The sequence below is a fragment of the Hylobates moloch genome, unplaced genomic scaffold (assembly GCF_009828535.3).
Source record: "Hylobates moloch isolate HMO894 unplaced genomic scaffold, HMol_V3 SCAFFOLD_16, whole genome shotgun sequence".
Classification (NCBI taxonomy): Eukaryota; Metazoa; Chordata; class Mammalia; order Primates; family Hylobatidae; genus Hylobates; species Hylobates moloch.
This window is the reverse complement of record NW_026652291.1, coordinates 798259-820148: the sequence shown is the minus strand read 5'-3', so window position 1 is coordinate 820148 and position 21890 is coordinate 798259. Positions and strand designations below refer to the sequence as shown.

The 21890-nt window shown below is 51.6% G+C and overlaps 1 protein-coding gene across 1 annotated transcript in view; it reads left to right on the top strand.

The window, feature by feature from the left end:
- CEP170B (centrosomal protein 170B) overlaps window positions 1-21890 on the top strand; it is a 63998-nt gene that overhangs the window by 7073 nt on the left and 35035 nt on the right. The gene's annotated exons all lie outside the window — the stretch shown is intronic.

Sequence of the window (21890 nt, the reverse complement as noted above, 5' to 3'; positions counted from 1 at the left end):
CGTCTGTGGGAGCTGCCCTAGTTTTCCACGGACCTTTATTAGGTGATGTGGGAATATGAAGCAGTGCCCCAGAATCCCTGGGTTTTGACACAGTGCTTCCTCCTCACCTGAGGCAGCATTCCCACCTTCCTGCAGGGATCTCTCCGAGGAGATTCCTCCGCAGAGATCTCTGGCCAGCGGAGCTCCCTTCTCCAGCGGTCAGCTCGGCAGCAAGCGGCCCCACATGGCCAGAGGGCATCTCTGCTCCTGTGTTTGGGAAGCAGACCCACATTCCCCAGAGGACCGGGAGCCAGGACTGCCACTCCTGTGACCCCACCTTACCAGAGTGGGAAAGAAAAATCCCTCAGTAGCTGATTAGCTGTCACGGCCACTCTGTGTAAGGACTGCAGAGGCGTGGCAAGGCCGTGACTGGCATCTGTCCACAGAAGGCCTCTCACAGGCATGGCTACCTCCGGTTCGGCATTCTGGCGGTGGGGAAACGGCCTCCTAGGTCGGTCCCAGGTTAGAAGCCTGTTCTGCCCCCCACAGGCCCGCATCTCAGTGTTAAGGGGTGCAGTCTCCCCGCTGCAACCATTCCACCAGTCTGTTAGGCCTCCTGCTTCTAGGTGAAGGGCGTGGAGTGAGACCAGTAGAATTGATGGACACAAGCTTATCGCCACACTGGTTTTCCTCTGAAACAAGGCCCTGGATTACAAGTGTCATTTGTGGAATCCCAAGGCAGTGAAGGAGGCCAAGGATGGCATGCTGGCGGGAAGAGCCTGCGAGGACCCGTCCCTGCAAAGACTGGTTCTTGACAAAGGGCACACCGTGTGCTCTGCCTGCTTCCTGGAGGCTGGCTGCCCTCCCCACGGGGGGTGGTGCCAGATCAGGGCTCAGACGCCATCCTCGCTGTTGGAAAGATGGGCGCTCAGCTGTCCATGCTGCTGGAAGGATCTGGTGGGGGTGAATAGGCTACGGAGCCTGTGTGGCCACCATGCCTGTGGCCTCAGCCACTTTGTGCAAAGGACTGCAGAGGCGTGGCAAGGCCATGACGTGTCTGTCCACCGAAGCCCTCCCTGGTTTTGAGCCCCTCCTCTGCAGGGAATGCTTCCAGCATTTTCGTGGATTACAAATGTCTTCAGCCCCTGCCCTTTCAAGCAGTTCCTTAGCTCCCCTCCCCAGTCCACAGAGCCATCTCCTGCCTGTGAGTTAGGCCTAATCCACGTAAATCTGTCCTCCAGGCCCTCCCCTCCAGGTGAGGTGGGCAACCAGAGGTGCTGCTGGACGTTTGAAAATACAAAAGGCCGAGTGTGGTGGCTCATGCCTGTAATCCCAGCACTTTGTGAGGCCGAGGAGGTGGGTGGATCCCAAGGTCAGGAGTTCGAGACCAGCCTGGCCAAGATGGTAAAACCCTGTCTCTACTAAAAATACAAAAATTAGCCAGGTGTGGTGACAGGTGCCTGTAATCCCAGCTATTCAGGAGGCTGAGGCAGGAGAATCGCTTGAACCTGGGAGGCGGAAGTTTCAGTGAGCCAAGGTGGTGCCAGTGCACTCCAGCGTGGGTGACAGAGCGAGACTCCTATCTCAAAAAAAAAAAAAAAAAGAAGAATACAAAAATTAGCTGGGCATGGGGGCACGTGCCCGTAGTCCCAACTACTCACTGGGAGGTTGTATTAGTCCATTTTCATGCTGCTGATAGAGATGTACGTGAGACTGGGCAATTTACAAAAGGAAGAGGTTTATTGGACTTACAGTTCCATGTGGCTGGGGAGGCCTCGCAATCATGGCAGAAGGGGAATGGCACATCTCACATGGCGACAGACAAGAGAGAGAAGGAGCTTATGCAGGGAAATTCCTCCTTATAAAACCATCAGATCTCATGAGACTTATTCAGAATCACAAGAACAGCATGGGAAAGACCTGTCCCCATGATTCAATTACCTCGCACTGAGTCCCTCCCACAACACATGGGAATTTAAGATGAGATTTGGGTGGCAACACAGCCAAACCATATCAGAGGCTGAGGTGGGAGGATTGCTTGAATCCAGGAGGCAAGGTTGCAGTGAGCCAAGATCATGCCACTGCACTCCAGCCTGAGTGACAAAGTGAGACCCCCATCTCAAAGCCCCCACCCCCCCAAAAAAAACCAGATACAGGTGGATGATTGGATGGGTCAGGGATGGATGAATGGATGGGTGGAAGGATGGATACTGGATGGGTGGATTGTTGGATAGATGGTAGGATAAATATTCGGGTGGTGGATGGTTGGATGGATGGTAGGATGGTGGATGGTGGATGATTGGCTGGATGGATAGTAGGAGGGATGGATGGATGGATGGATGTTGGATGGATGGATGAATGGTGGGGTGGTAGATGGGTAGATAAATGGTTGAATGGACAGTAGGATGGTGGATGGTTGGATGGATGGATTGATGGATGGATGGACGGATGGAGGGTTAGATGAATGCATGTTGGCTGGATGATAGAATGGTGGATGGATAGATTGGTGGTAGGATGGTAGATGGTTAGATAAATGGTTAGATGGATAGTAGAATGGTGAATGGTTGGATGGATAGATTGATGGATGGATGGTAAGATGGTGGATGGTTGGATGGATGGTTGGATGGATGGTAGGCTGGTGGATGGTTGCATGGTTGGGTGGGTGGATGTATGGTTGGATGGTGAATGGTTGGATGAATTGATGGATGGATGGTAGGATAGGTGAATGGTTGGATGGATAGGGATGGTTGGATGGATGGATTGATGGTGGACTGATGGATGGATAGATGGTTGGTAGATGATAGGTTGGATGGACAGTTGAATGAATGGTTGGACGGATTGATGGTGGATTGATGGATGGATAGATGGTTGGTAGATGATAGGATGGATGGAGAGTTGAATGAATGGTTGGATGGATTGATGGATGGTTGGATGGATGGATGGGTGGATGGTTGGTTGGACAGATGGTTGAATAGATGGTATGATGGGGTTAAGGACAGATGCATATTTGGTGGGAAGATAGATGTTTAAAGATGGTTGGATAGGAAGATAATTGGATGGATGGAGGATCCCCCAGGGTTGCTACCCGAGCAAACTCTGGGAGGTTTGGAAATCTTGATCACAGGGGTCTGCGGGCCTGTCCTGTGGATGAGAAGTCAAGACTGGAGAGGCTTTGACCTGGGCTGGTTTTAGGGATAGGGGCCACTGTGAGGACAGAGATGCAGAGGCACAGGCAAGGAACTGGGTGGAGGTGCACTCTGCCAGATTTCTGGTGTCTGATGGAGATGGTTATTTGTGGACTCCAGATGATTCTAGAAGGCCCCAAGACTCTTCTGGGTGGGATTCACGAAGGCAGGTGGCAGGTTCCCCAGCTTAAAAGCCAATAGAAAAGTAAAGAATCGGGCCGGGCGTGGTGGCTCATGCCTGTAATCCTAGCACTTTGGGAGGCCAAGGCGGGCGGATCACGAGGTCAGGAGATCGAGACCATCCTGGCTAACAGGGTGAAACCCCATCTCTACTAAAAATACAAAAAAATTAGCCGGGCGTGGTGGTGGGCGCCTGTAGTCCCAGCTACTCAGGAGGCTGAGGCAAGAGAATGGCTGACCCGGGAGGCGGAGCTTGCAGTGAGCCGAGATTGTGCCGCTGCACTCCAGCCTGGGCGACAGAGTGAGACTCTGTCTCTTAAAAAAAGAAAAGAAAAGAATCGGAATGACAGATACCGACAGTCTGAGGATTGGCGGAGATGGCCTCGCTGACTGGGGATATTTGAGCAGAGGCAGGAAATGGCTGGGGCAGAGGGACTGGCGGGAGCAGAAGTCTGATGTGGGGCTTGGGGCGTGCTGGGGCGCAGCGAAGTGGCAGGAGATCCCGGAGCACCGGCAGGGAGGGGAGCCAGAGGGAGAGGAAGGCGTGGAGGCCTTATGGAGCTATCCTGGGGTCTTGGATGTTCACTCCGAGTGAGATGGGAGCTGCAGGAAGGTTTGATCCCTTGAGAGACCAGATCGGGCTTGAGCTCTGACCGCAACCCCTGGTGGCTGGTTGGAGGATAGAGGGGCAAGGCAGTGGTGGGAGCGCTGCAGCAGTGCAAGACCACAGAGCAGGGGGATATGCGGGGGGTGGGCTGGGAGGACTAGGTGGGGCGTCTGACGAGGCTGGGGAACTCCTGTTCTTAAGCTCAGGCCGGGGTGAGCACTAGGAGGGTGTAGACCTAGGAGGGTGTGGCCCAGGCTCGCCCTCAAGGCACTGAGGCATGAATGAAGCGCTTTAAAGCGAGTTCCCAAAATGAAGTCCCTAACGAAAGGTCTGGTCCTTCTGGGAAGCGGAACAGACTGCGATAGCTGGCGTTGGAGCGGGGGGTGGTCCCAAGTCATCCTCAGGCCACCCGTGGCCAGCCCCGAGCTCTCTCTGCGGCGAGGAGCGCTAGCCCCAGAGCCTGGCGTCCCGCTGGGGAGGCGCCTTTCCCGTGGCGCTGGGCGCCCTGGGCATCCGGGAGGAGCACCCGTCCCGCCCTCTCCCCGCGCCCTGCTCCGCACTCCCCGCCAGCCCTGCGCCCCGCTCCCCGCGCGCCCCCTGGCGGCAAACTTCGCAATGGCTCCCACCGCGCTCTGCTTTTCGGGGCTGCAGGAGGGGCGGGGCTCGAGTGGGAATGCAACCCTTAGACACGGTGGATCCTGGGAATCGAACCTTCCGTCCCGGGGCTGATGAGCTCCAGCCCTGCCCCAGGAACTGTGCTGGGGGCCCCTGGGGATGGGGACGCAAGCTCAGAGGGCGGAGACCTCGGGCGCTCCGGCTTCGTCCGCAAGGCGAGACGGGCTGCAGGGGACTGCCAGGGTCTGCAGGGGGGTCTGGGGGGGTCAGGGGGCAGGTGGGCTCGGAGGATGGCCCCGGGCTCCCAGGAAAGCTTGAAGGGCGTCGGGGGAGGTGACGGCGCGAAGACCTCGGACGCTCAGTCCCGCAGGGGCCGCGGACACAGGTGGGGAGGAGTGGGAGAGTTTTTCCCTGGGAGAATTGGGAAGCGTCGGATGACTTTAAGGAGTGCGGCTGGTCGGGTTTGCATTCGGGGAGGTCGCTTTGTCTCCTGAGTGGAGAATGAGGAGGTGGCGACAGCAGGGGAGTCAGCGGGAGGCTGCCCGGGTCCAGCTCAAAAACGCCAGGCCCGACCCCGCCCCGCAGGTCCGCGGGAAGGAAGGAAAAGGCGTCGGGGATGCGTAGGAGGCAGAGGCCTTGGTGGTCGATCCGGTGTGGAGGGGGACAGGGGCTGCGAGGAGGGCGCCCAGGACTGGTATCAGTGAACAGTGACGGTGGGGCGGGGCGGTGACCTCAGCACCAGCGCTTCGGTCGGGGGGAGGAAGCACCTGAGCCGCGGAGAAAGGCCTGCGTGAGGCGGGCACAGGCTGGCGTTGAAGCCCTGGGGTGGACTCATGTCCAGGGGAGGGCGGTGCTTCACACGTCCCAGGCACTGTCTTGTGTGGCCCCAAGTGCTGTCTGAATCCCTCCTGCGTCTTGGGCCCCAGCACCAACAGCCGTCGCCCTGGAGCCAGGCAGCAGCCTTAAGCTTCCCTGGGAGGCTGACTGGCTGGGAGCAAGGAGGTCCCATCCGGGAGGTAGGGGTGTGCAGGGGGGTTTGGCGCCTGCAGTCCTGGAGGGGCAGGGCAGATGATAAGGCAAACTACCTCCTGTCCTTTGTTCAGGCAGCCACTGGGAGGAGGCCGCAGAGAAGAAGCCGCCAGGGGCTGGGGGAGGCCAGGGACAGGGCAGGGAGGTGGGGCTGGGCTGAATGCAGGTGCCCCAGGGGCTGCGGTCCCTCCTTCCACAAGTTCCTGTCTGGTGCAAGGCTGGAGAAGGCAGGGAGGGTGGGAGGAGCCTGGCTTTGGAGAGAAAGGGCTGGCCGGAGACACCAGAGTGCTCAGGGCAGGGGCGGGAGAGGTGGTCCCTCAGGCCTCAGTGGCAGAGGCGTGGGGATCTAGGGCTGAGAGTGAGTCTCTGGTTCATGTTACCAGAAAGGGGTCCTGATCCAGACCCCAAGAGAGGGTTCTTAGATCTCACGCAAGAAAGATGAGGGCGAGTCCACAGAGTAAAGTGAAAGCAAGTTTATTAAGAAATTAGAGGAATAAAAGAATGGCCACTCCATAGAGCGGGACAGAGGGCTGCTGGGTGACCATTTTTATGGTTTTATTTTTATTATATGATAAACAAAGGGTGTATTATTCATGCCTCCCCTTTTTAGACCATATGGAGTAACTTCCTGATGTTGCCATGGCATTTGTAAACTCTCATGGTGCTAATGGGAGTGTAGCAGTGAGGACGACCAGTGGTCACTCTTTTCTTTTTCTTTTTTTTTTTTTTTCTTTTGAGACAGAGTCTCGCTGTGTCGCCCAGGCTGGAGTGCAGTAGCACGATCTTGGCTCACTGCAAGCTCCGCCTCCGGGGTTCACGCCTTTCTCCTGCCTCAGCCTCACGCCTGTAATCCCAGCACTCTGGGAGGCCGAGGCAGGTGGACCACGAGGTCAGGACATAGAGACCATCCTAGCTAACACGTGAAACCCCGTCGTTACTAGTTTTTACTGTAAAAACTATGTCTTTACTGGTTTTTGTTGCCATTGCTTTTGGTGTTTTAGTCATGAAGTCCTTGCCCATGCGTATGTTCTGAATGGTACTGCCTAGGTTTTCTTCTAGGGTTTTTATGGTTTTAGGTCTAACATCTAAGTCTTTAATCCATCTTGAATTAATTTTTGTATAAGGTGTAAGGAAGGGATCCAGTTTCAGCTTTCTACATATGGCTAGCCAGTTTTCCCAGCACCATTTATTAAATAGGGAATCCTTTCCCCATTTCTTGTTTTTGTCAGGTTTGTCAAAGATCAGATGGTTGTAGGTGTGTGGTGTTACTTCTGAGGCCTCTGTTCTGTTCCATTGGTCTGTATATCTGTTTTGGTACCAGTACCATGCTGTTTTGGTTACTGTAGCCTTGTAGTATAGTTTGAAGTCAGGTAGTGTGATGCCTCCAGCTTTGTTCTTTTGGCTTAGGATTGTCTTGGCAATGCAGGCTCTTTTTTGGTTCCATATGAACTTTAAAGTAGTTTTTTCCAATTCTGTGAAGAAAGTCATTGGTAGCTTGATGGGGATGGCATTGAATCTATAAATTACTTTGGGCAATATGGCCATTTTCACGATATTGATTCTTCCTATCCATGAGCACGGAATATTCTTCCATTTGTTTGTGTCCTCTTTTATTTCGTTGAGCAGTGGTTTGTAGTTCTCCTTAAAGAGGTCCTTCACATCCCTTGTAAGTTGTATTCCTAGGTATTTTACTCTCTGTGTAGCAATTGTGAATGGGAGTTCACTCATGATTTGGCTCTCTGTTTGTCTGTTAATGATGTATAGGAATGCTTGTGATTTTTGCACATTGATTTTGTATCCTGAGACTTTGCTGAAGTTGCTTATCAGCTTAAGGAGACTTGGGCTGAGATGATGGGGTTTTCTAAATATACAATCATGTCATCTGCAAATTTGACAGGGACAATTTGACTTCCTCATTTCCTAATTGAATACCCTTTATTTCTTTCTCTTGCCTGATTGCCCTGGCCAGAACTTCCAACACTGTGTTGAATAGGAGTGGTGAGAGAGGGTATCCTTGTCTTGTGCTGGTTTTCAAAGGGAATGCTTCCAGTTTTTGCCCATTCAGTATGATATTGGTTGTGGGTTTGTCATAAATAGCTCTTAACTATTTTGAGATACGTTCCATTAATACCTAGTTTATTGAGAGTTTTTAGCATGAAGGGATGTTGAATTTTGTTGAAGGTCTTTTCTGCATCTATTGAGATAATCATGTGGTTTTTGTCATTGGTTCTATTTATTTGATGGATTACGTTTATTGATTTGTGTATGTTGAACCAGCCTTGCATCCCAGGGATGAAGCCATCTTGATTGTGGTGAATAAGCTTTTTGATGTGCTGCCGGATTCGGGTATTTTATTGAGGATTTTCACATCGATGTTCATCAGGGATATTGGTCTAAAATTCTCTTTTTTGTTGTTGTGCCTCTGCCAGGCTTTAGTATCAGGATGATGTTGGCCTCATAAAATGAGTTAGGGAGGATTCCTTCTTTTTCTATTGATTGGAATAGTTTCAGAAGGAATGGTACCAGCTCCTCTTTGTACCTCTGGTAGAATTCGGCTGTGAATCTGTCTGGTCCTGGACTTTTTTCGGTTGGTAGACTATTAATTATTGCCTGAATTTCAGAGCCTGTTATTGGTCTATTCAGAGATTCAACTTCTTCCTGGTTTAGTCTTGGGAGGGTTTATGTGTCCAGACAGAGTCTCACTTTGTCGCCCAGGCTGGAGTGTAGTGGCGTGATCTCGGCTCACTGCAACCTCCGCCTCCTGGGTTCAAGCAATTCTCCTGCCTCAGCCTCCCATGTAGCTGGGATTACAGGCACGTACCACCACACCCAGCTAATTTTTGTATTTTTAGTAGAGACAGGGTTTCACCATATTGATCAGGCTGGTCTCAAACTCCTGACCTCGTGATCCGCCCGCCTTGGCCTCCCAAAGTGCTAGGATTACAGGCATGAGCCACTGCACCCAGCCTTATTCTACTCTTTAAAAAAAAATCTTTTTAGAGACAGGGTCTCATTCTGTTGCCCAGGGTGGAGTGCAGTGGCACAATCTTGGCTCACTGCAATCTCCGCCTCCTGGTTTCAAGCCAATTCTCCTGCCTCAGCCTCCTGAGTAGCTGGGATTACAGGCACATGCCACCACACCTGGCTAATTTTTGTATTTTTGGTAGAGACAGGGTTTCACCATGTTGGCCAGGCTGGTCTTGGACTCCTGACCTCAGGTGATCCACCCAACTCAGCCTCCCAAAGTGCTGGGATTATAGGCGTGAGCCACTTGTGCCTGGCCAAGTTTTGTAGTTTTAGCTCTTAAGTTTAGGTTTTTTGATCCATTTTTGAGTACATTTTTGTATATAGCATAAGGTTAGGATCCAACATCATTCTTTTGCATATGGATATCCAGTTTTCCTAGCATCATTTGTTGAACAGACTGTCTTCCCCCCATTAAATGGTCTTGGCAACTTTGCCAAAAATCATTTAACCAAATATGTGAGGGCTTATTTCTAGATTCTCTAGTCTACTCCATTGGTCTATATGTCACTCATTATGCCAATACCACACTGTTTTAATTACTGTAGCTTTGTAGTAAGTTTTGAAGTGAAGACACGTGAGTCCTGCAACTTTATCTTTCTTTTTTACAAACGATTTTGACTATTTGTGGTCTCTTGCAATTCCATATGTATTTGAGGATCAGCTTTTCTATTTCTGAAAAAGTAAAAAAGGCTGTTGGAATTATTTTTTATTTTTTTGGAGATGGAGTTTTGCTCTTGTCCCTCAGGCTGGAGTGCAGTGGCACGATCTCAGCTCACTATAACCTCTGCCTCCCGGGTTCAAGCAATTCTCCTGCCTCAGCCTCCTGAGTAGCTGGAATTACAGGCGCCTGCCACCATGCCCAGCTAATTTTTGTATTTTTAGTAGAGATGGGGTTTCACCATGTTGGCCAGGCTGGTCTCCAACTCCTGACCTCAAGTGATCCACCTGCCTCGGCCTCCCAAAGTACTAGGATTACAGGCATGAGCCACCACGTCTGGCCCAGGCTGTTGGAATTTTTATAGAGACAGGTGAATCTGTAGATCATTTTAGGTAGTAGTGACATCTTAACAATGTTTAGTCCCCCTATCCATGAATAAGAAGTATCTTTCCATTTATTTCTTTCTTCTTTAATTGTTTTCAGCAATGTTTTGTAGTTTTCAGTGTCTAGGTCTTTCACCTCCTTGGTTAGATTTATTCGTAAGTACTTAATTATCTTAGATTCTATTGCATGCAGATGGAGTTGTTTTCTTAATTTTCTTTTCTTTCTTGGATTATTTTTTATCTTAGTACCTGCCACTACCTAACATTTTAAATATATTTATTTGTCTATTTCTGTCTCATTTACTGAATAAATCTTCCATAAGGTCTAAAGTTTTTTTATTTGCTTATTGCCTTAGTCTGGGATCTTAAAACAGTGTCAGGCACATGGTCTAGTATGTGTTTGTTGAATGCACTAATGATGAAGGTACCATTTACTAATATTGGCATTCTCTTTATTTATGATATTTTTTCTTTTGCCACTATAAAAAAGCGCATCAGGGATTGCTGGGTCAATGTCCATTTGTCTTCTTAATTGTGTTTGCAGTTGAGAGACTGCTTCCCAAGGTGATTGTTGTAATGATTCTCACTTCTGCCATCAGCAAATGAGGGTCCCTGGGCCCTCACACCTCTGGGAGCACTAGGTGCTAGGCTGTCTTCTATGTCTGGCACCTAGGGGTAGATCCCTGTGTCAGCAGTGTTTTAGCTGACACTTCCCTGATGGCTAGTGAATTAGAACGTCTTCAAATGTTTGTTAACCATTTCGTTTTGCTCTTCTGTGAATTGCTTATTTATACCCTTTGCTCATTTTTCTATTTCCTTCCCTCCCTTCCTTCTTTCCTTCCTTCCTTCCTTCCTTCCTCCCTCCCTCCCTCCCCCTCTTCTTCTTCTCCTCCTCCTCTTTCTTCTTCTCCTCCTCCCTCTCCTTCTCCTCCCTCTCCTTCTTCCTTCCTTCCTTCCTCCCTCTCTCCCTCCCTCCCTCCTTCCCTCCTTCCCTCCTTCCCTCCTTACTCCCCTTCCTCCCTCCCTTTCTGCCTCCCTTCGTTCTTTCCTTCCTTCCTGCCTCCCTTTCTCCCTTCCTCTCTCCCTCCTTCTCTCCTTCCTCCCTCCCTCCCTTCCTTCCTTCTTTCCTTCCTTCCTTCTCTCTCTCTTTCTTTTTGACAGGGTCTTGCTCTGTCACCCAGGCTGGAGTGCAGTGGCACGATCATGGCTCACTGCAGCCTCAACCACCCAGGCTCTAGCAATCCTCCCATCTCAGACCCTCATATAGCTGGGTCTAAGAGTGTGCGCCATCACGCCTGGCTAATTTTTGTATTTTTTGTAGAGACAGAGTTTCGCCATGTTGCCTAGGCTAGAACTAGTCTCAAACTCCTGGACTCAAGCGATCTGCCCACCTCAGCCTTCCAGAGTGCTAGGATTACAGGCGTGAGCCACCGCGCCTGGCCATACTTTTCTTTTCTGTTCTTTTCTTGGCTGTTCTTCAGCATTTATTCTTCCATATACACTTTAAGATAGTTTTAGTCATTGAAAAGATGTGGGGTTCTACCTGGTATTGCTTCCTTTTGTCCTGATATTGCTTCATATCATTCCATGTTTTCTTCCTATAGGTTCTGTGTCTTCCTTAGTGATTTTCTTAAGCTTTTTATATTTCTTTGTCGCTCTTCTGGATGGAATAGATTTCTCATTGCCTTTGCCAGAAGCTCATTATTGGAATGGAAAGAAAGATTGATCATTGAGCATACTTCTTCTCTTACCAACTTACCAGATTATTTTATTAAGGCCAGCAGTTTTTACTTGAGTTTCTTAGATCGTTCAGGTATTCAAGCATATCATCATCAAGAAGAAGAGCTTGGGCCGGGCGCGGTGGCTCACACCTGTAATCTCAGCACTTTGGGAGGCCCAGGCGGGTGGATCATGAGGTCAGGAGATCGAGACCACGGTGAAACCCCGTCTCTACTAAAAATACAAAAAATTAGCCGGGCGTGGTGGCGGGCGCCTGTAGTCCCAGCTACTCCGGAGGCTGAGGCAGGAGAATGGCGTGAACCCGGGAGGCAGAGCTTGCAGTGAGCCGAGATCGCGCCACTGCACTCCAGCCTGGGCGACAGAGCGAGACTCCGTCTCAAAAAAAAGGAAGAAGAGCTTGGCCGAGTGCTGTGGCTCACACATATAATCCCAGCAGTTTGGGCAGCGGATACAGGAGGATCACTTGAGCCTAGGAGTTTGAGACCAATCTGGGCAACATAGTGAGACCCCCATCTCTATAAAAAAAAGTAAAAATAAAAAAAGAAGGGGAAGCTCTGTAATTCTTCTTTTCCGATGTTTATGCCAATTATTTCACTTTTATTATGTGCACAAGTGGGTGGCTACCTTCTCCTTTTCTGTACCATCTGTTATTGGGGTCTGGGGGCTCCCGCCTTTCCCTATGCTCTGGAATAAGTGCATTGGGTCAGACCTGTCTGTTCTCTGCAGGTAAGCAGAGCCCTGCTCCTCCTCCTTCCCACTGCCTTTGCTCATCGCCTAGACCCGGCCCTGCTGGAAACACCAGGTGCTCGCTCCCAGCAGAGGTTTGAACCTCTGTCCCTGCAAGCTTGGGGGTTGGGGTCCTGGCAGATGAGGTACCAGGAGGTCCTTTGGGGGCAGCCCAGGCTCTTTGACTGATGGTCTGTGGGTGTGAGCCCCCAAGTTCTAGGCCTGGGGGCCGAGAGGAAGAAGCTCCGAGGAAGAGTCAAGCAGGCCACCTTGGGCCTACGTGCTGTCACCCCGGGATGCCCGCCCAGCGCGCCAAGCCCCCACGCTCACCTGTAAGTGCAGGTGGTGCTGGAGGCTAGGCCGGGGCCCTGCAGGGGCAGGCACACAGTGGGGCTCCGTCACCGCAGCGCCCCGGCGGCCTCCTCCTGGCCCCTGGCCCTCCCCTGAGGCTTCCTCATTCTAAAAAGCAAGTGAAGCCAAACGAAAACCCTGTCCCTCCCGCCGTCCCCTCCCTCCTGGCCTCCGTCCCCCGGGCTCACCTGCCCCGCCGCCCAGCGGACCGGTCCCTTCCTGCTTTCCCTGGCGGGTGCTTTCGGCTGCTCTGTTACCCGGAGCCGGGACGCGCATATATTCCCAGAATCCGCGCTCAATGCGTTCCATCCCCCAGGACACCTGTTCTCTGCACAGGCGCGTCTGGGCGCAGCGGGGTCAGGCACGCGTTCCCGGGCAGCGACTCCGGAAGGCCCGAGGGAGTAAATCTGGTCCTCCCGGTTCAGCACAAAGCTTCCTTGGCCACCTTTTAAAACCGACCGCCTCCCAACTCCCCGCGGACACGAGTGGCGGCTGCCTCCCCTCCACTGGGGCCGCGCATGCCTCCCGCAGGGTCTCAGTGCCTCCTGGGCGGGAGATAATTCCTGTCCCCACTGGTGCCCTGTACTCGCGGGGTCCCGGGCGCGTAAGTTCTGGGTCCCGGGCTGGCTCCCTGGTGAGCAAAGCTGCATCGCTCGAATTCCAGAAACCCTTCTCGCCGAGCGCCTGCCTGGCTGCTGAAAGCCTGGAGACCGCGCTCTCAGAGGTGGATTCCGGAACTCTGGAGAGAAGAATGCGACGCTCCCTAGTACCCCTAGTCCCCCAGGGGTGGGAGGGCACTGTATCTCAAAATAAGATTCTGCAACTCGACTCTTATAGGGGAAACCAGGCACGCATTTCAAAATCTTCTCGTCCATCCCCACCTCCTTGCGCCACTTTTCCGTGCCTCCTGTGCCAAGGAAGCTGCCGGCAGCCTCCAGACAGGAGCTGGCTTGGCCCAGCCGGGCCCCGCTTCCTCTGCCTGGGGTCCTCAGGCCATGCAAGTGAGGAAACCCAGGCTCAGAGGGGCCACGTAACTCTTCCCAAATCACCAGCAAGCCTGGTGCAGCCACGGTGGCGCGCATTCGCCCACTCGAAGACCGAGAGGCAGGTTTTCTGCCTGCACAGCCTCCCACCAAAGGCCAGACCTGCTGGAGGGCCAGGCCCTGGAGATGGCTGTCTTCAGGGAGACTCTTTATGCCAAGCTCATTCACTCCCGAGCGCCTCTTTCTGGCAACGGATGCGTCCAGCTGGTTCAGGTCTCTTAACTTAAGGTCTCCGTTTTTCCAAGTTTGGAAATCAGCTCAGAGCAGAGCCGGCAAAGGGGGGCTTTCACTGGTGCTCAGAGCTCACCTGCGAAGGAGGGGCCGCAGCCTCCGGGATGTAGCGCCCTGGCTGGCTGCCTACTGCTGGCTGGCCGGCCCCTCCCCTGCAGATTCCCCCTTACCCAGCCCCGCACAGGCTGAGGGCTTCACTAACCAGAACCATACAGTGTGATAAATGCACACTGGGGGCATACGGAGGAAGAGCAGAGTTGGGGTCAGAAGGCATTTACCCTGAGGAAAAAGGGCACATGGCACGCAACCCATGCAGGGAAGGGAGAGGAACAGCATGTGCAAAAGCTCGGAGTCAAGAGTGGTGGCCTGGAGCTTAGTTAGAGTCAAAGGCGATGGTGGGAGGTGAGGGTCTGGTGCAGGTGGTTCTCCCAAGCTGGGCTAAGCTGTATGACTTGACCCTGAGGGGCATGCGGGCCAAGCTGTGTTTTGTGGGGAGGCAGGAGCCAGGACACAGATTGGGGGAAGGGGGTAAAGGAGTCTGGTCCCTGCTGCCGCCTGCTTACCTAGGACCTCAGGACTTGGGGAATGAGTGGCCATCCTTTGGAATGCTCTCAAGGGATCTCAGATAAGGGGAGGCAGTAGAGTGTTCTGGAGAAAGCAGGGCCCATCCTTCTCCACCCCACCACCCTCTCCCCCTGGAGCTGGCTCCTCTCCCATAAGCCAGGCCTGGCCAGGCCCTGGTATCTCACCCTGCCAAAGAGCTGTGCAGTGGCAGTTCCACACCCTGTGCCCCTCCCCCACCCCACCTCACCCACAGTGAGGACCCCCTGGTGTTGGGGACACTCTGGGTCTGTGGGATTTCTCCAGAAGCAGACTCAGACAGGGATTGGCACCCACACTGAAAAGTTAACATAGTCTAAATGTGTGTGTCCCTCCCAAGTTCACGTGTGATGGTGGTATTAGGGGAAAGGCCTTTGGGAGGTGATTAGGTCATGGGAGCACAGCCCTCAGGAATGGCAACAGTACCTTTATAAAAATGGCCCAAGAGAGATCCCTCATCCCTCTCACCATGTGAAGACGCAGTGAGAAGCCCCATCTATGGAGCAGGAAGCAGCCTTCCCCAGACACTGCTGGGGCCTGGATCTTGGACTCCCCAGACTCCAGAACAATGAGAATAAATTTCTGTTGTTTATAGGTTGTGCAGTCTGTGGTTTTTGTCATAGCAATGCCAGAAGGTGGTGGATGAGTAAGATGGGGATGGAGAGGTAGCTATGGTAAGCAACTGGAGTATAACCTCCAGGGGAATTTTGGGAAAAATGTAAAACATGCAGAGCTAGGAGGAAGGGAGCTGGGGTATTTATACACCAACTCCTTCCAGCCTGTGGTTGAGAACTCTCCGAGGTGTCAAATCCCCACCTCCAGGCCTGAGCAGAACCAGAGAGGCCTTCCCTTCCCAGGATTTAGCCTCTAGGTGATGAGATGTTGCTGCTGGTGGGTGACAGGCAGGACAGCTGAGGGAAGGGCCCCAGGAATCTGGCTACCAGCCAAGTCTGCTATATCGCATTTGTGCTCCGAAGCCCAATGCAGTCAACAGATGACTAATAACAGCCCAATGAGAGATTTGCCCTTTTTGGCCCAAAAATGTGATTGAACTCTCCATTTTTCAGCGTTTTCCAGAAAGACAGAACCAGCAGGATATAAGAAAGGGGGTTTATTAGGGGAGCTGGCTCACAGGCTCACAGAGGTGAGGTCCTCTGACAGGTGGTCTGCAAGCTGGAGACCAGAGCATGGCTCAGTCCAACTTCCAGAGCCTCAGAACCAGGGAAGCCAGCCAGGTTCAGGGAAGCCAGCTCAGGCCCAAGAGCTCCCAAAAGGCCGCTAGTGCAAGTCCCAGAGTTCAAAAGCAGAAGAGCCTGGAGTCCAATGTACAAAAGCAGGAGGAGAAAAAGCACTCCTCTCCGAAAGGTAGAGAGGAACAGCAGAGAGAGAGTGAATCCCCTTCTTCTGCCCATTTGTTCCAGCTGGGCCTCCAGCCGATGGATGGTGTTCTGCCCCCACTAAGAAGGACCAGTCTTCCTCTCTCAGGCCAGTGACTCACAAGTCCTCCCAGACACACCGAGATACAATGCTTCACCAGCCATATAGGCATCCCTCAACCAAGCTCAGCTGACCCCTAAAATTAACCATCATAAGCTCCCTAGAGGGACAGGCTGGGGGAGGAGGACTCTTCAAGGTCTAGGTCTATGCAGAAGTTTCCCAGACCATTTGAGAACACAACACATGAAAACCAAACACGAAAATCAGGGCTGTACTCCAGCCTGAGAAACAGAGCGAGGCTGTGTCTCTTAAAAAAAAAAAAAAGAAAAAGAAAGAAAGGAAGGAAGGAAGGAAGGAAGGAAGGAAGAAAGAAAGAAAGAAAGAAAGAAAGAAAGAAAGAAAGAAAGAAAGAAAGAAAAGGAAAGAAAAGAAAAACCAGGGCCAGAAGTGGGGGCTCACACCTGTAATCTTAGCATTTTGGGAGGATCACTTGAGGTCAGGAGTTCAAGACCAGCCTGGCCAACATGGCAAAACCCCATCTCTAATAAAAATACAAAAATTAGCCAGGTGTGGTGGTGGGTGCCTGTAATTCCAGCTACTAAGGAGGCTGAGGCATGAGAATCTCTTGAACTCAGGACATGGAGGTTGCAGTGAGCTGAGATCTCACCCCACTGCACTCCAGCCTGGGTGACAGAGCGAGACTCTGTTTCAAAAAAAAAAAAAAAAGACGGCCAGGCGCGGTGGCTCACGCCTGTAATCCCAGCCCTTTGGGCAGATCACAAGATCAGGAGATCGAGACCATCCTGGCTAACGCAGTGAAACTCCGTCTCTACAAAAAATACAAAAAATTAGCCGGACATGGTGGTGGGTGCCTGTAGTCCCAGCTACTCGGGAGGCTGAGGTAGGAGAATGGCGTGAACCCGGGAGGCGGAGCTTGCGGTGAGCCGAGATGGTGCCACTGCACTCCAGCCTGGGTGACAGAGCAAGACTCTGGCTCAAAAAAAAAAAACAAAAAACAAAACTTGTGGTTTAAATATATTGTATCTCTATTGGTATTTTGTCCATTTATTCTATCAGTTACTGAGAGAGATGTTTTAAAGTTTCCCACAGTAGTTGTGGATTTGTTGCTACTTTTTTAGTTCTATCAGATTTTGTTTTCTATGTTTCAGGGCTGTGTTATTACGTGTATACAGATTTAAGATTGTTAGACCTTCCTATTCAATTGACCCTTTTATAATTGTGAAATGGTTTTATTGTCACTGCAACCTCCGCCTCCCGGGTTCAAGCGATTCTGCTGCCTCAGCTGCCTGAGTAGCTGGGACTACAGGTGTGTGCCACCACACCCAGCTAATGTTTTGTATTTTTAGTAGAGACGGGGTTTCAACATTTTGGCCAAGATGGTCTCAATCTCTTGACCTCCTCGTGATCTGCCTGCCTCAGCCTCCCAAAGTGCTGGAATTAGAGGCACAAGCCACCACGCCCGGCCAATATTATTAAATATCAAGTCAATGTTCACTTTTCCAATTGTTTTGTAAATGTTTGTTTGAATCAGAACCCAAACAGTTTTGACACTTTGTGACTGGTTGATAACTCAGGTCTTCTTTAATCTACATTTTTCTTATTCACCCTTTTTTCCCCTCTAGCAAAGGAAACCAGGCTGTTCCCCTGTAGCTCACCAGTCTGGAGTTCGCCAGCTGTGCCCCCGCTACTGTTTAACATGTGTCCGTGCCTCTGTATTCCCTGTAAGCTGGTAGTTTGTATTGAGGAGTTGGACTCCATTTCTTAACGTCCAGCTACTGATAGCTTTCTTTCTTTTTTTTTTTTTTTTTGAGACAGAGTCTTGCTGTGTCTGTCGCCCAGGCTGAAGTACACTGGCTCGATCTCGGCTCACTGCAAGCTCTGCCTCCCGGGTTCACGTCATTCTCCTGCCTCAGCCTCCTGAGTAGCTGGGACCACAGGCACCCGCCACCACACCCGGCTATTTTTTTTTGTATTTTTAGTGGAGACGGGGTTTCACCGTGTTAGCCAGGATGGTCTTGATCTCCTAACCTTGTGATCCGCCCGCCTCGGCCTCCCAAAGTGCTGGGATTACAGGTGTGAGCCACCGTGCCCGGCCTAAAAATCCAAGTTTTAGGCACCAGCTACTAGTGCAGTAGCCACGTGTAGTTAGAGCCTCTAGTTTTTTACAGTCTCGCTGTGTGGCCCAGGCTGGAGTGCAGTGGCACAGTCATACATAGTTCACTGCAGCCTTGAACTGCCTGGCTCAAGGGATCCCCCAACTCAGCCTCCAGAGTCGCTGGGACTACAGCTGCATACCACCGCATCCCACTAATTTTATTATTTTCTGTAGAGATGAGGTCTCACAGCCAGGTGTGGTGGCTCATGCCTGTAATCCCAGCACTCTGGGAGGCCAAGGCAGTTGGATCATTTGAGGTCAGGAGTTGATTGCGCCACTGCACTCCAGCCTGGGTGACAGAGTGAGATCCTGTCTCAAAAAAAAAAAAAATTAAAAATGAGATGAGGTCTCGAGGTCTCACTATGTTGCCCAGGCTTGTCTCAAGCTCCTAGACTCAAGCGATCCTCCCACCTCGGCCTCCCTAAGTGCTGAGATTACAGGCATGAGCCACTGCGCCTGGCCTGTGCATGAGAAATTGAATAGGGGTGGGAAGGTTTATTTGGTTTCTAGCTTGCTGGAGTGTCACATTCCAAGGACCTTACCTGAAAGGCTGAGTGTTTTTACAGGGTCCCTTCTCCTTGATGCCTGGACTCCAATTCCTTTCTCTGTAACATCATCAGACAGCTAAAGCTTTAATTTCATGGGCTTTCAGCTGCCATTTTCTGCTTGACTTTGTAACCTCCTACCAAAAACAGCTTAGAGATTGGCAAATATCCTAAGGGGAAAAGAGGCACAGAAGATTGAATGGTAGCTTCCAATGCCAATATTTGCCTCCCCAGGCCTGTGAGAAGCCCAGAAGCTCTGAGCTGCCACTTTCTGCTTGGTCTCTAAGTACATGCCAGGCTCATCTCAATGTGATTCCCTCTTCTCAGGTTCTCAGTCCCTCAAGTCCTGGCTGTCTCGGTTGCTCTCCAATGCCTTCAAACAGCTGTTGGTGTTATTGCTGTTGTTTTGAGACAGAGTCTCGCTCTGTCACCCAGGCTGGAATGCAGTGGCGTAATCTCGGCTCAATGCAAGCTCCGCCTCCTGGGTTCACACCATTCTCCCGCCTCAGCCTCCCAAGTAGCTGGGACTACAGGCACCTGCCACCATGCCTGGCTAATTTTTTGTATTTGTAGTAGAGACGGGGTTTCACCATGTTGGTCATGCTGCACTTGGGTCTCAGCTGGGATGAATAACTGGATGTGGACACAGTGCCAGGCAGGCGATTATCTTTATGGGCCTGGGCGCTCCTGCGGTTGTGGATAATTATCTTGGCAGTAAGGCTGGGTCCAGTAGTCGGGGTCTCAGAAGGGAAAGCAGGGAAGCCTGAGAGCAGCCAGGGAGAGGGGAGGCCTGAGGGGAGGGCCTGCCCGGGCCACTTTCCCTCTTTGAGTCCTGTTTCTGCCCCAGGTGCACAGGCTGAGAAAGACCAGTCCCACCAGGGCCTCTCCCTGGGGGCAACAGGGGCCCAGGCTACAGATGACTTCTGTCCTCCCCTGGGCTGGACAGGCCCGCACAGACCTGGGCCGTCACGCAGAGGACACTTGTACGACGGGGGAGCAGGTCTGCTCCAGCACCTGCTCCTGGAGAAGCAGCGCTTGTCCTCACCTCCAGGAAGCCCCTGTTCCAGATGATCTCAGCTAACCTGTGGCTCCTGTTCACTTGCAGAGTTGCGCAAGGCCTAGACAGAAGAAGGCAGGAAGAGTGGGTGGCAGGGCCTGACTGTGGGGACCTGCATGTCTTTTGTGGCCTGTCACGGTGGGTCGCCAGCGGGAAGCCTCCTTCTCCCACTGGAGCAAATGCTCCAGTTCAGGGCTCTGCGGGTGGCTTGAAGCTTTCACTGCCCGAGACTAGCAGCTGAGCACAGAAACACAAATGCAAAGGGACATCAGGGGTCCCACGGTCTTTGCTCGCTGCGGAAAGCGGGGACGGGCGCTGATGCAGGCAAACTCCTACCATCTTCACCAGAGCCGTGGACCAAATCCTGCAGAGCATGGGTTCAACAGGCAGGTGGGAACCTGAACCCGTGTCCCTGAGGGTGGTCACAATCTCAGCCCCAGGAGGAGGCTGCTGAGTGCTGTGGCTACAAAGCAGAGCGCTGGGACTGGGGATCAGCTGTTGGGGGGAGGGAGGCCTCTGACCCGCCCTGCACCCCTGCTTTTTCCCCTCCCTCCTCTCACCCCCTGGGCCTCACCTTTGTTCCCAGAAGGGGGCACCTACACCTTCTGCCTCTAGCTCCAGGCACCCACTCCGGCCTGCCAGGCCCCAAAACCTTGGCATCCTTGTTCTTAAGCCCAAGGGACCTGCTAGGCACTCCCATGCCCCCCGACCCTCTCTCCCCTACACAGTACTGCAAATTTTGTAATTGTTAGTACAGCTAGTGTGCTCATTTAAAACCTTCTAGCAGTACCAGGCTACAGTGGAAACAAAATCCCCTCCCCCCACACCCCAAATTCACACTCCTGCTGGGAGTTGTGGGAAGTGCCTGTCTCCCCGCTCCTCCCCTCCCAGTCTCTCATGAAAACGTCTGACAGGTGAAAATATCATCTTCGGGCAGGGCCCATTTGCTCATCCCTGATTACGGTGGAGGTTCAGCATCTTGCAGTCAGCAGCCATTGGGGCTTCCTTTGTGCAGCGTGTCCGGCGGCCTGGCCCTTCCCTCGTTGACTGATAGTAGCCCTTTGTTGGGAGAATCGGCCCTTTGTTAACCACTGAGTTATCATGGGTTCTCCCCAGTTTGTTGCACATCCTTTGATTTTAAATACGTGGTCTAGGCAAAATGTTGCCATTTGTAATTTAATGAAATTTTTCAACAATGTTCTCTGTGGCTTCTGCTTTTCTGTCGTGCTCAGAAAAGCCTTCCAGATCCTGAGATCATTAAATAGTCTCCTGTGTTTTTTTCAAATTATTTTTGTAGTTTTGGGTGTTTGCACCATAAGGAATTTATTTCCGTGCGAAGAGTGGGATCAGGATCCAACATCACGTTTTTCCAGACACCAATGCCGCCCAGTTGTTCCACCACCCTTTATTATTATTTTATTTTTATTTTTTTTGAGACGGAGTTTCACTTGTTGCCCAGACTGGAGTACAATGGCGCAATCTTGGCTCACTGCAATCTCTGCCTCCCGGGTTCAAGCGATTCTCCTGCCTCAGCCTCCCAAGTAGCTGGGATTACAGGTGTGCACCACCACATCCAGCTAATTTTGTACCTTTTTTTTTTTTTTTTTTTTTTTTTTTTTTAGTAGAGACAGAGTTTCACCATGCTGGCCAGGCCAGTCTCAAACTCTTGACCTCACGTGATCCACCTGCCTCGGCCTCCAAAGTGCTGGCTATAGGCATGAGCCACCATGCCCGGCCACATCCTTTTTTAAATGATGTCCTTTTCCTCATGGATTTATTTATTTATTTATTTATTTATTTATTTATTTATTTTTGAGACAGAGTCTCGCTTTGTTGCTCAAGCTGGAGTGCAGTAGCACAATCTCAGCTCACTTCAACCTCTGCTTCCAGGTTCAAGTGATTCTTCCACCTCGGCCTCCTCAGTAGCTGGGATTACAGCCACCCACCACCATGCCCTGCTATTTTTTGTATTTTTAGTAGAGACAGGGTTTCACCACGTTAGTTAGGCTGGTCTCAAACTGCTGACCTCAGGTGATCCACCCGCCTCGGCCTCCCAAAGTGCTGAGATTACAGGCGTGAGCCACTGTGCCCGGCCCCTCGAGGATTTTAAATGCCCCATTAATCATATGCTAAATGATCACACAGACCTCCTCTGATGTGTGTGTCCAGTCAGCTGCCCATAGCAAGATGTTCTATGATGGATTCTACTCTCTGGCAGGGCTAAAGCCCCCTTTTTTATTTTTCAGAATTTTATGGGATTTCATTCTTTTTTATTGTAGTAAAATATATGTAACATAAAAACTACTATGTTAGCTATTTTT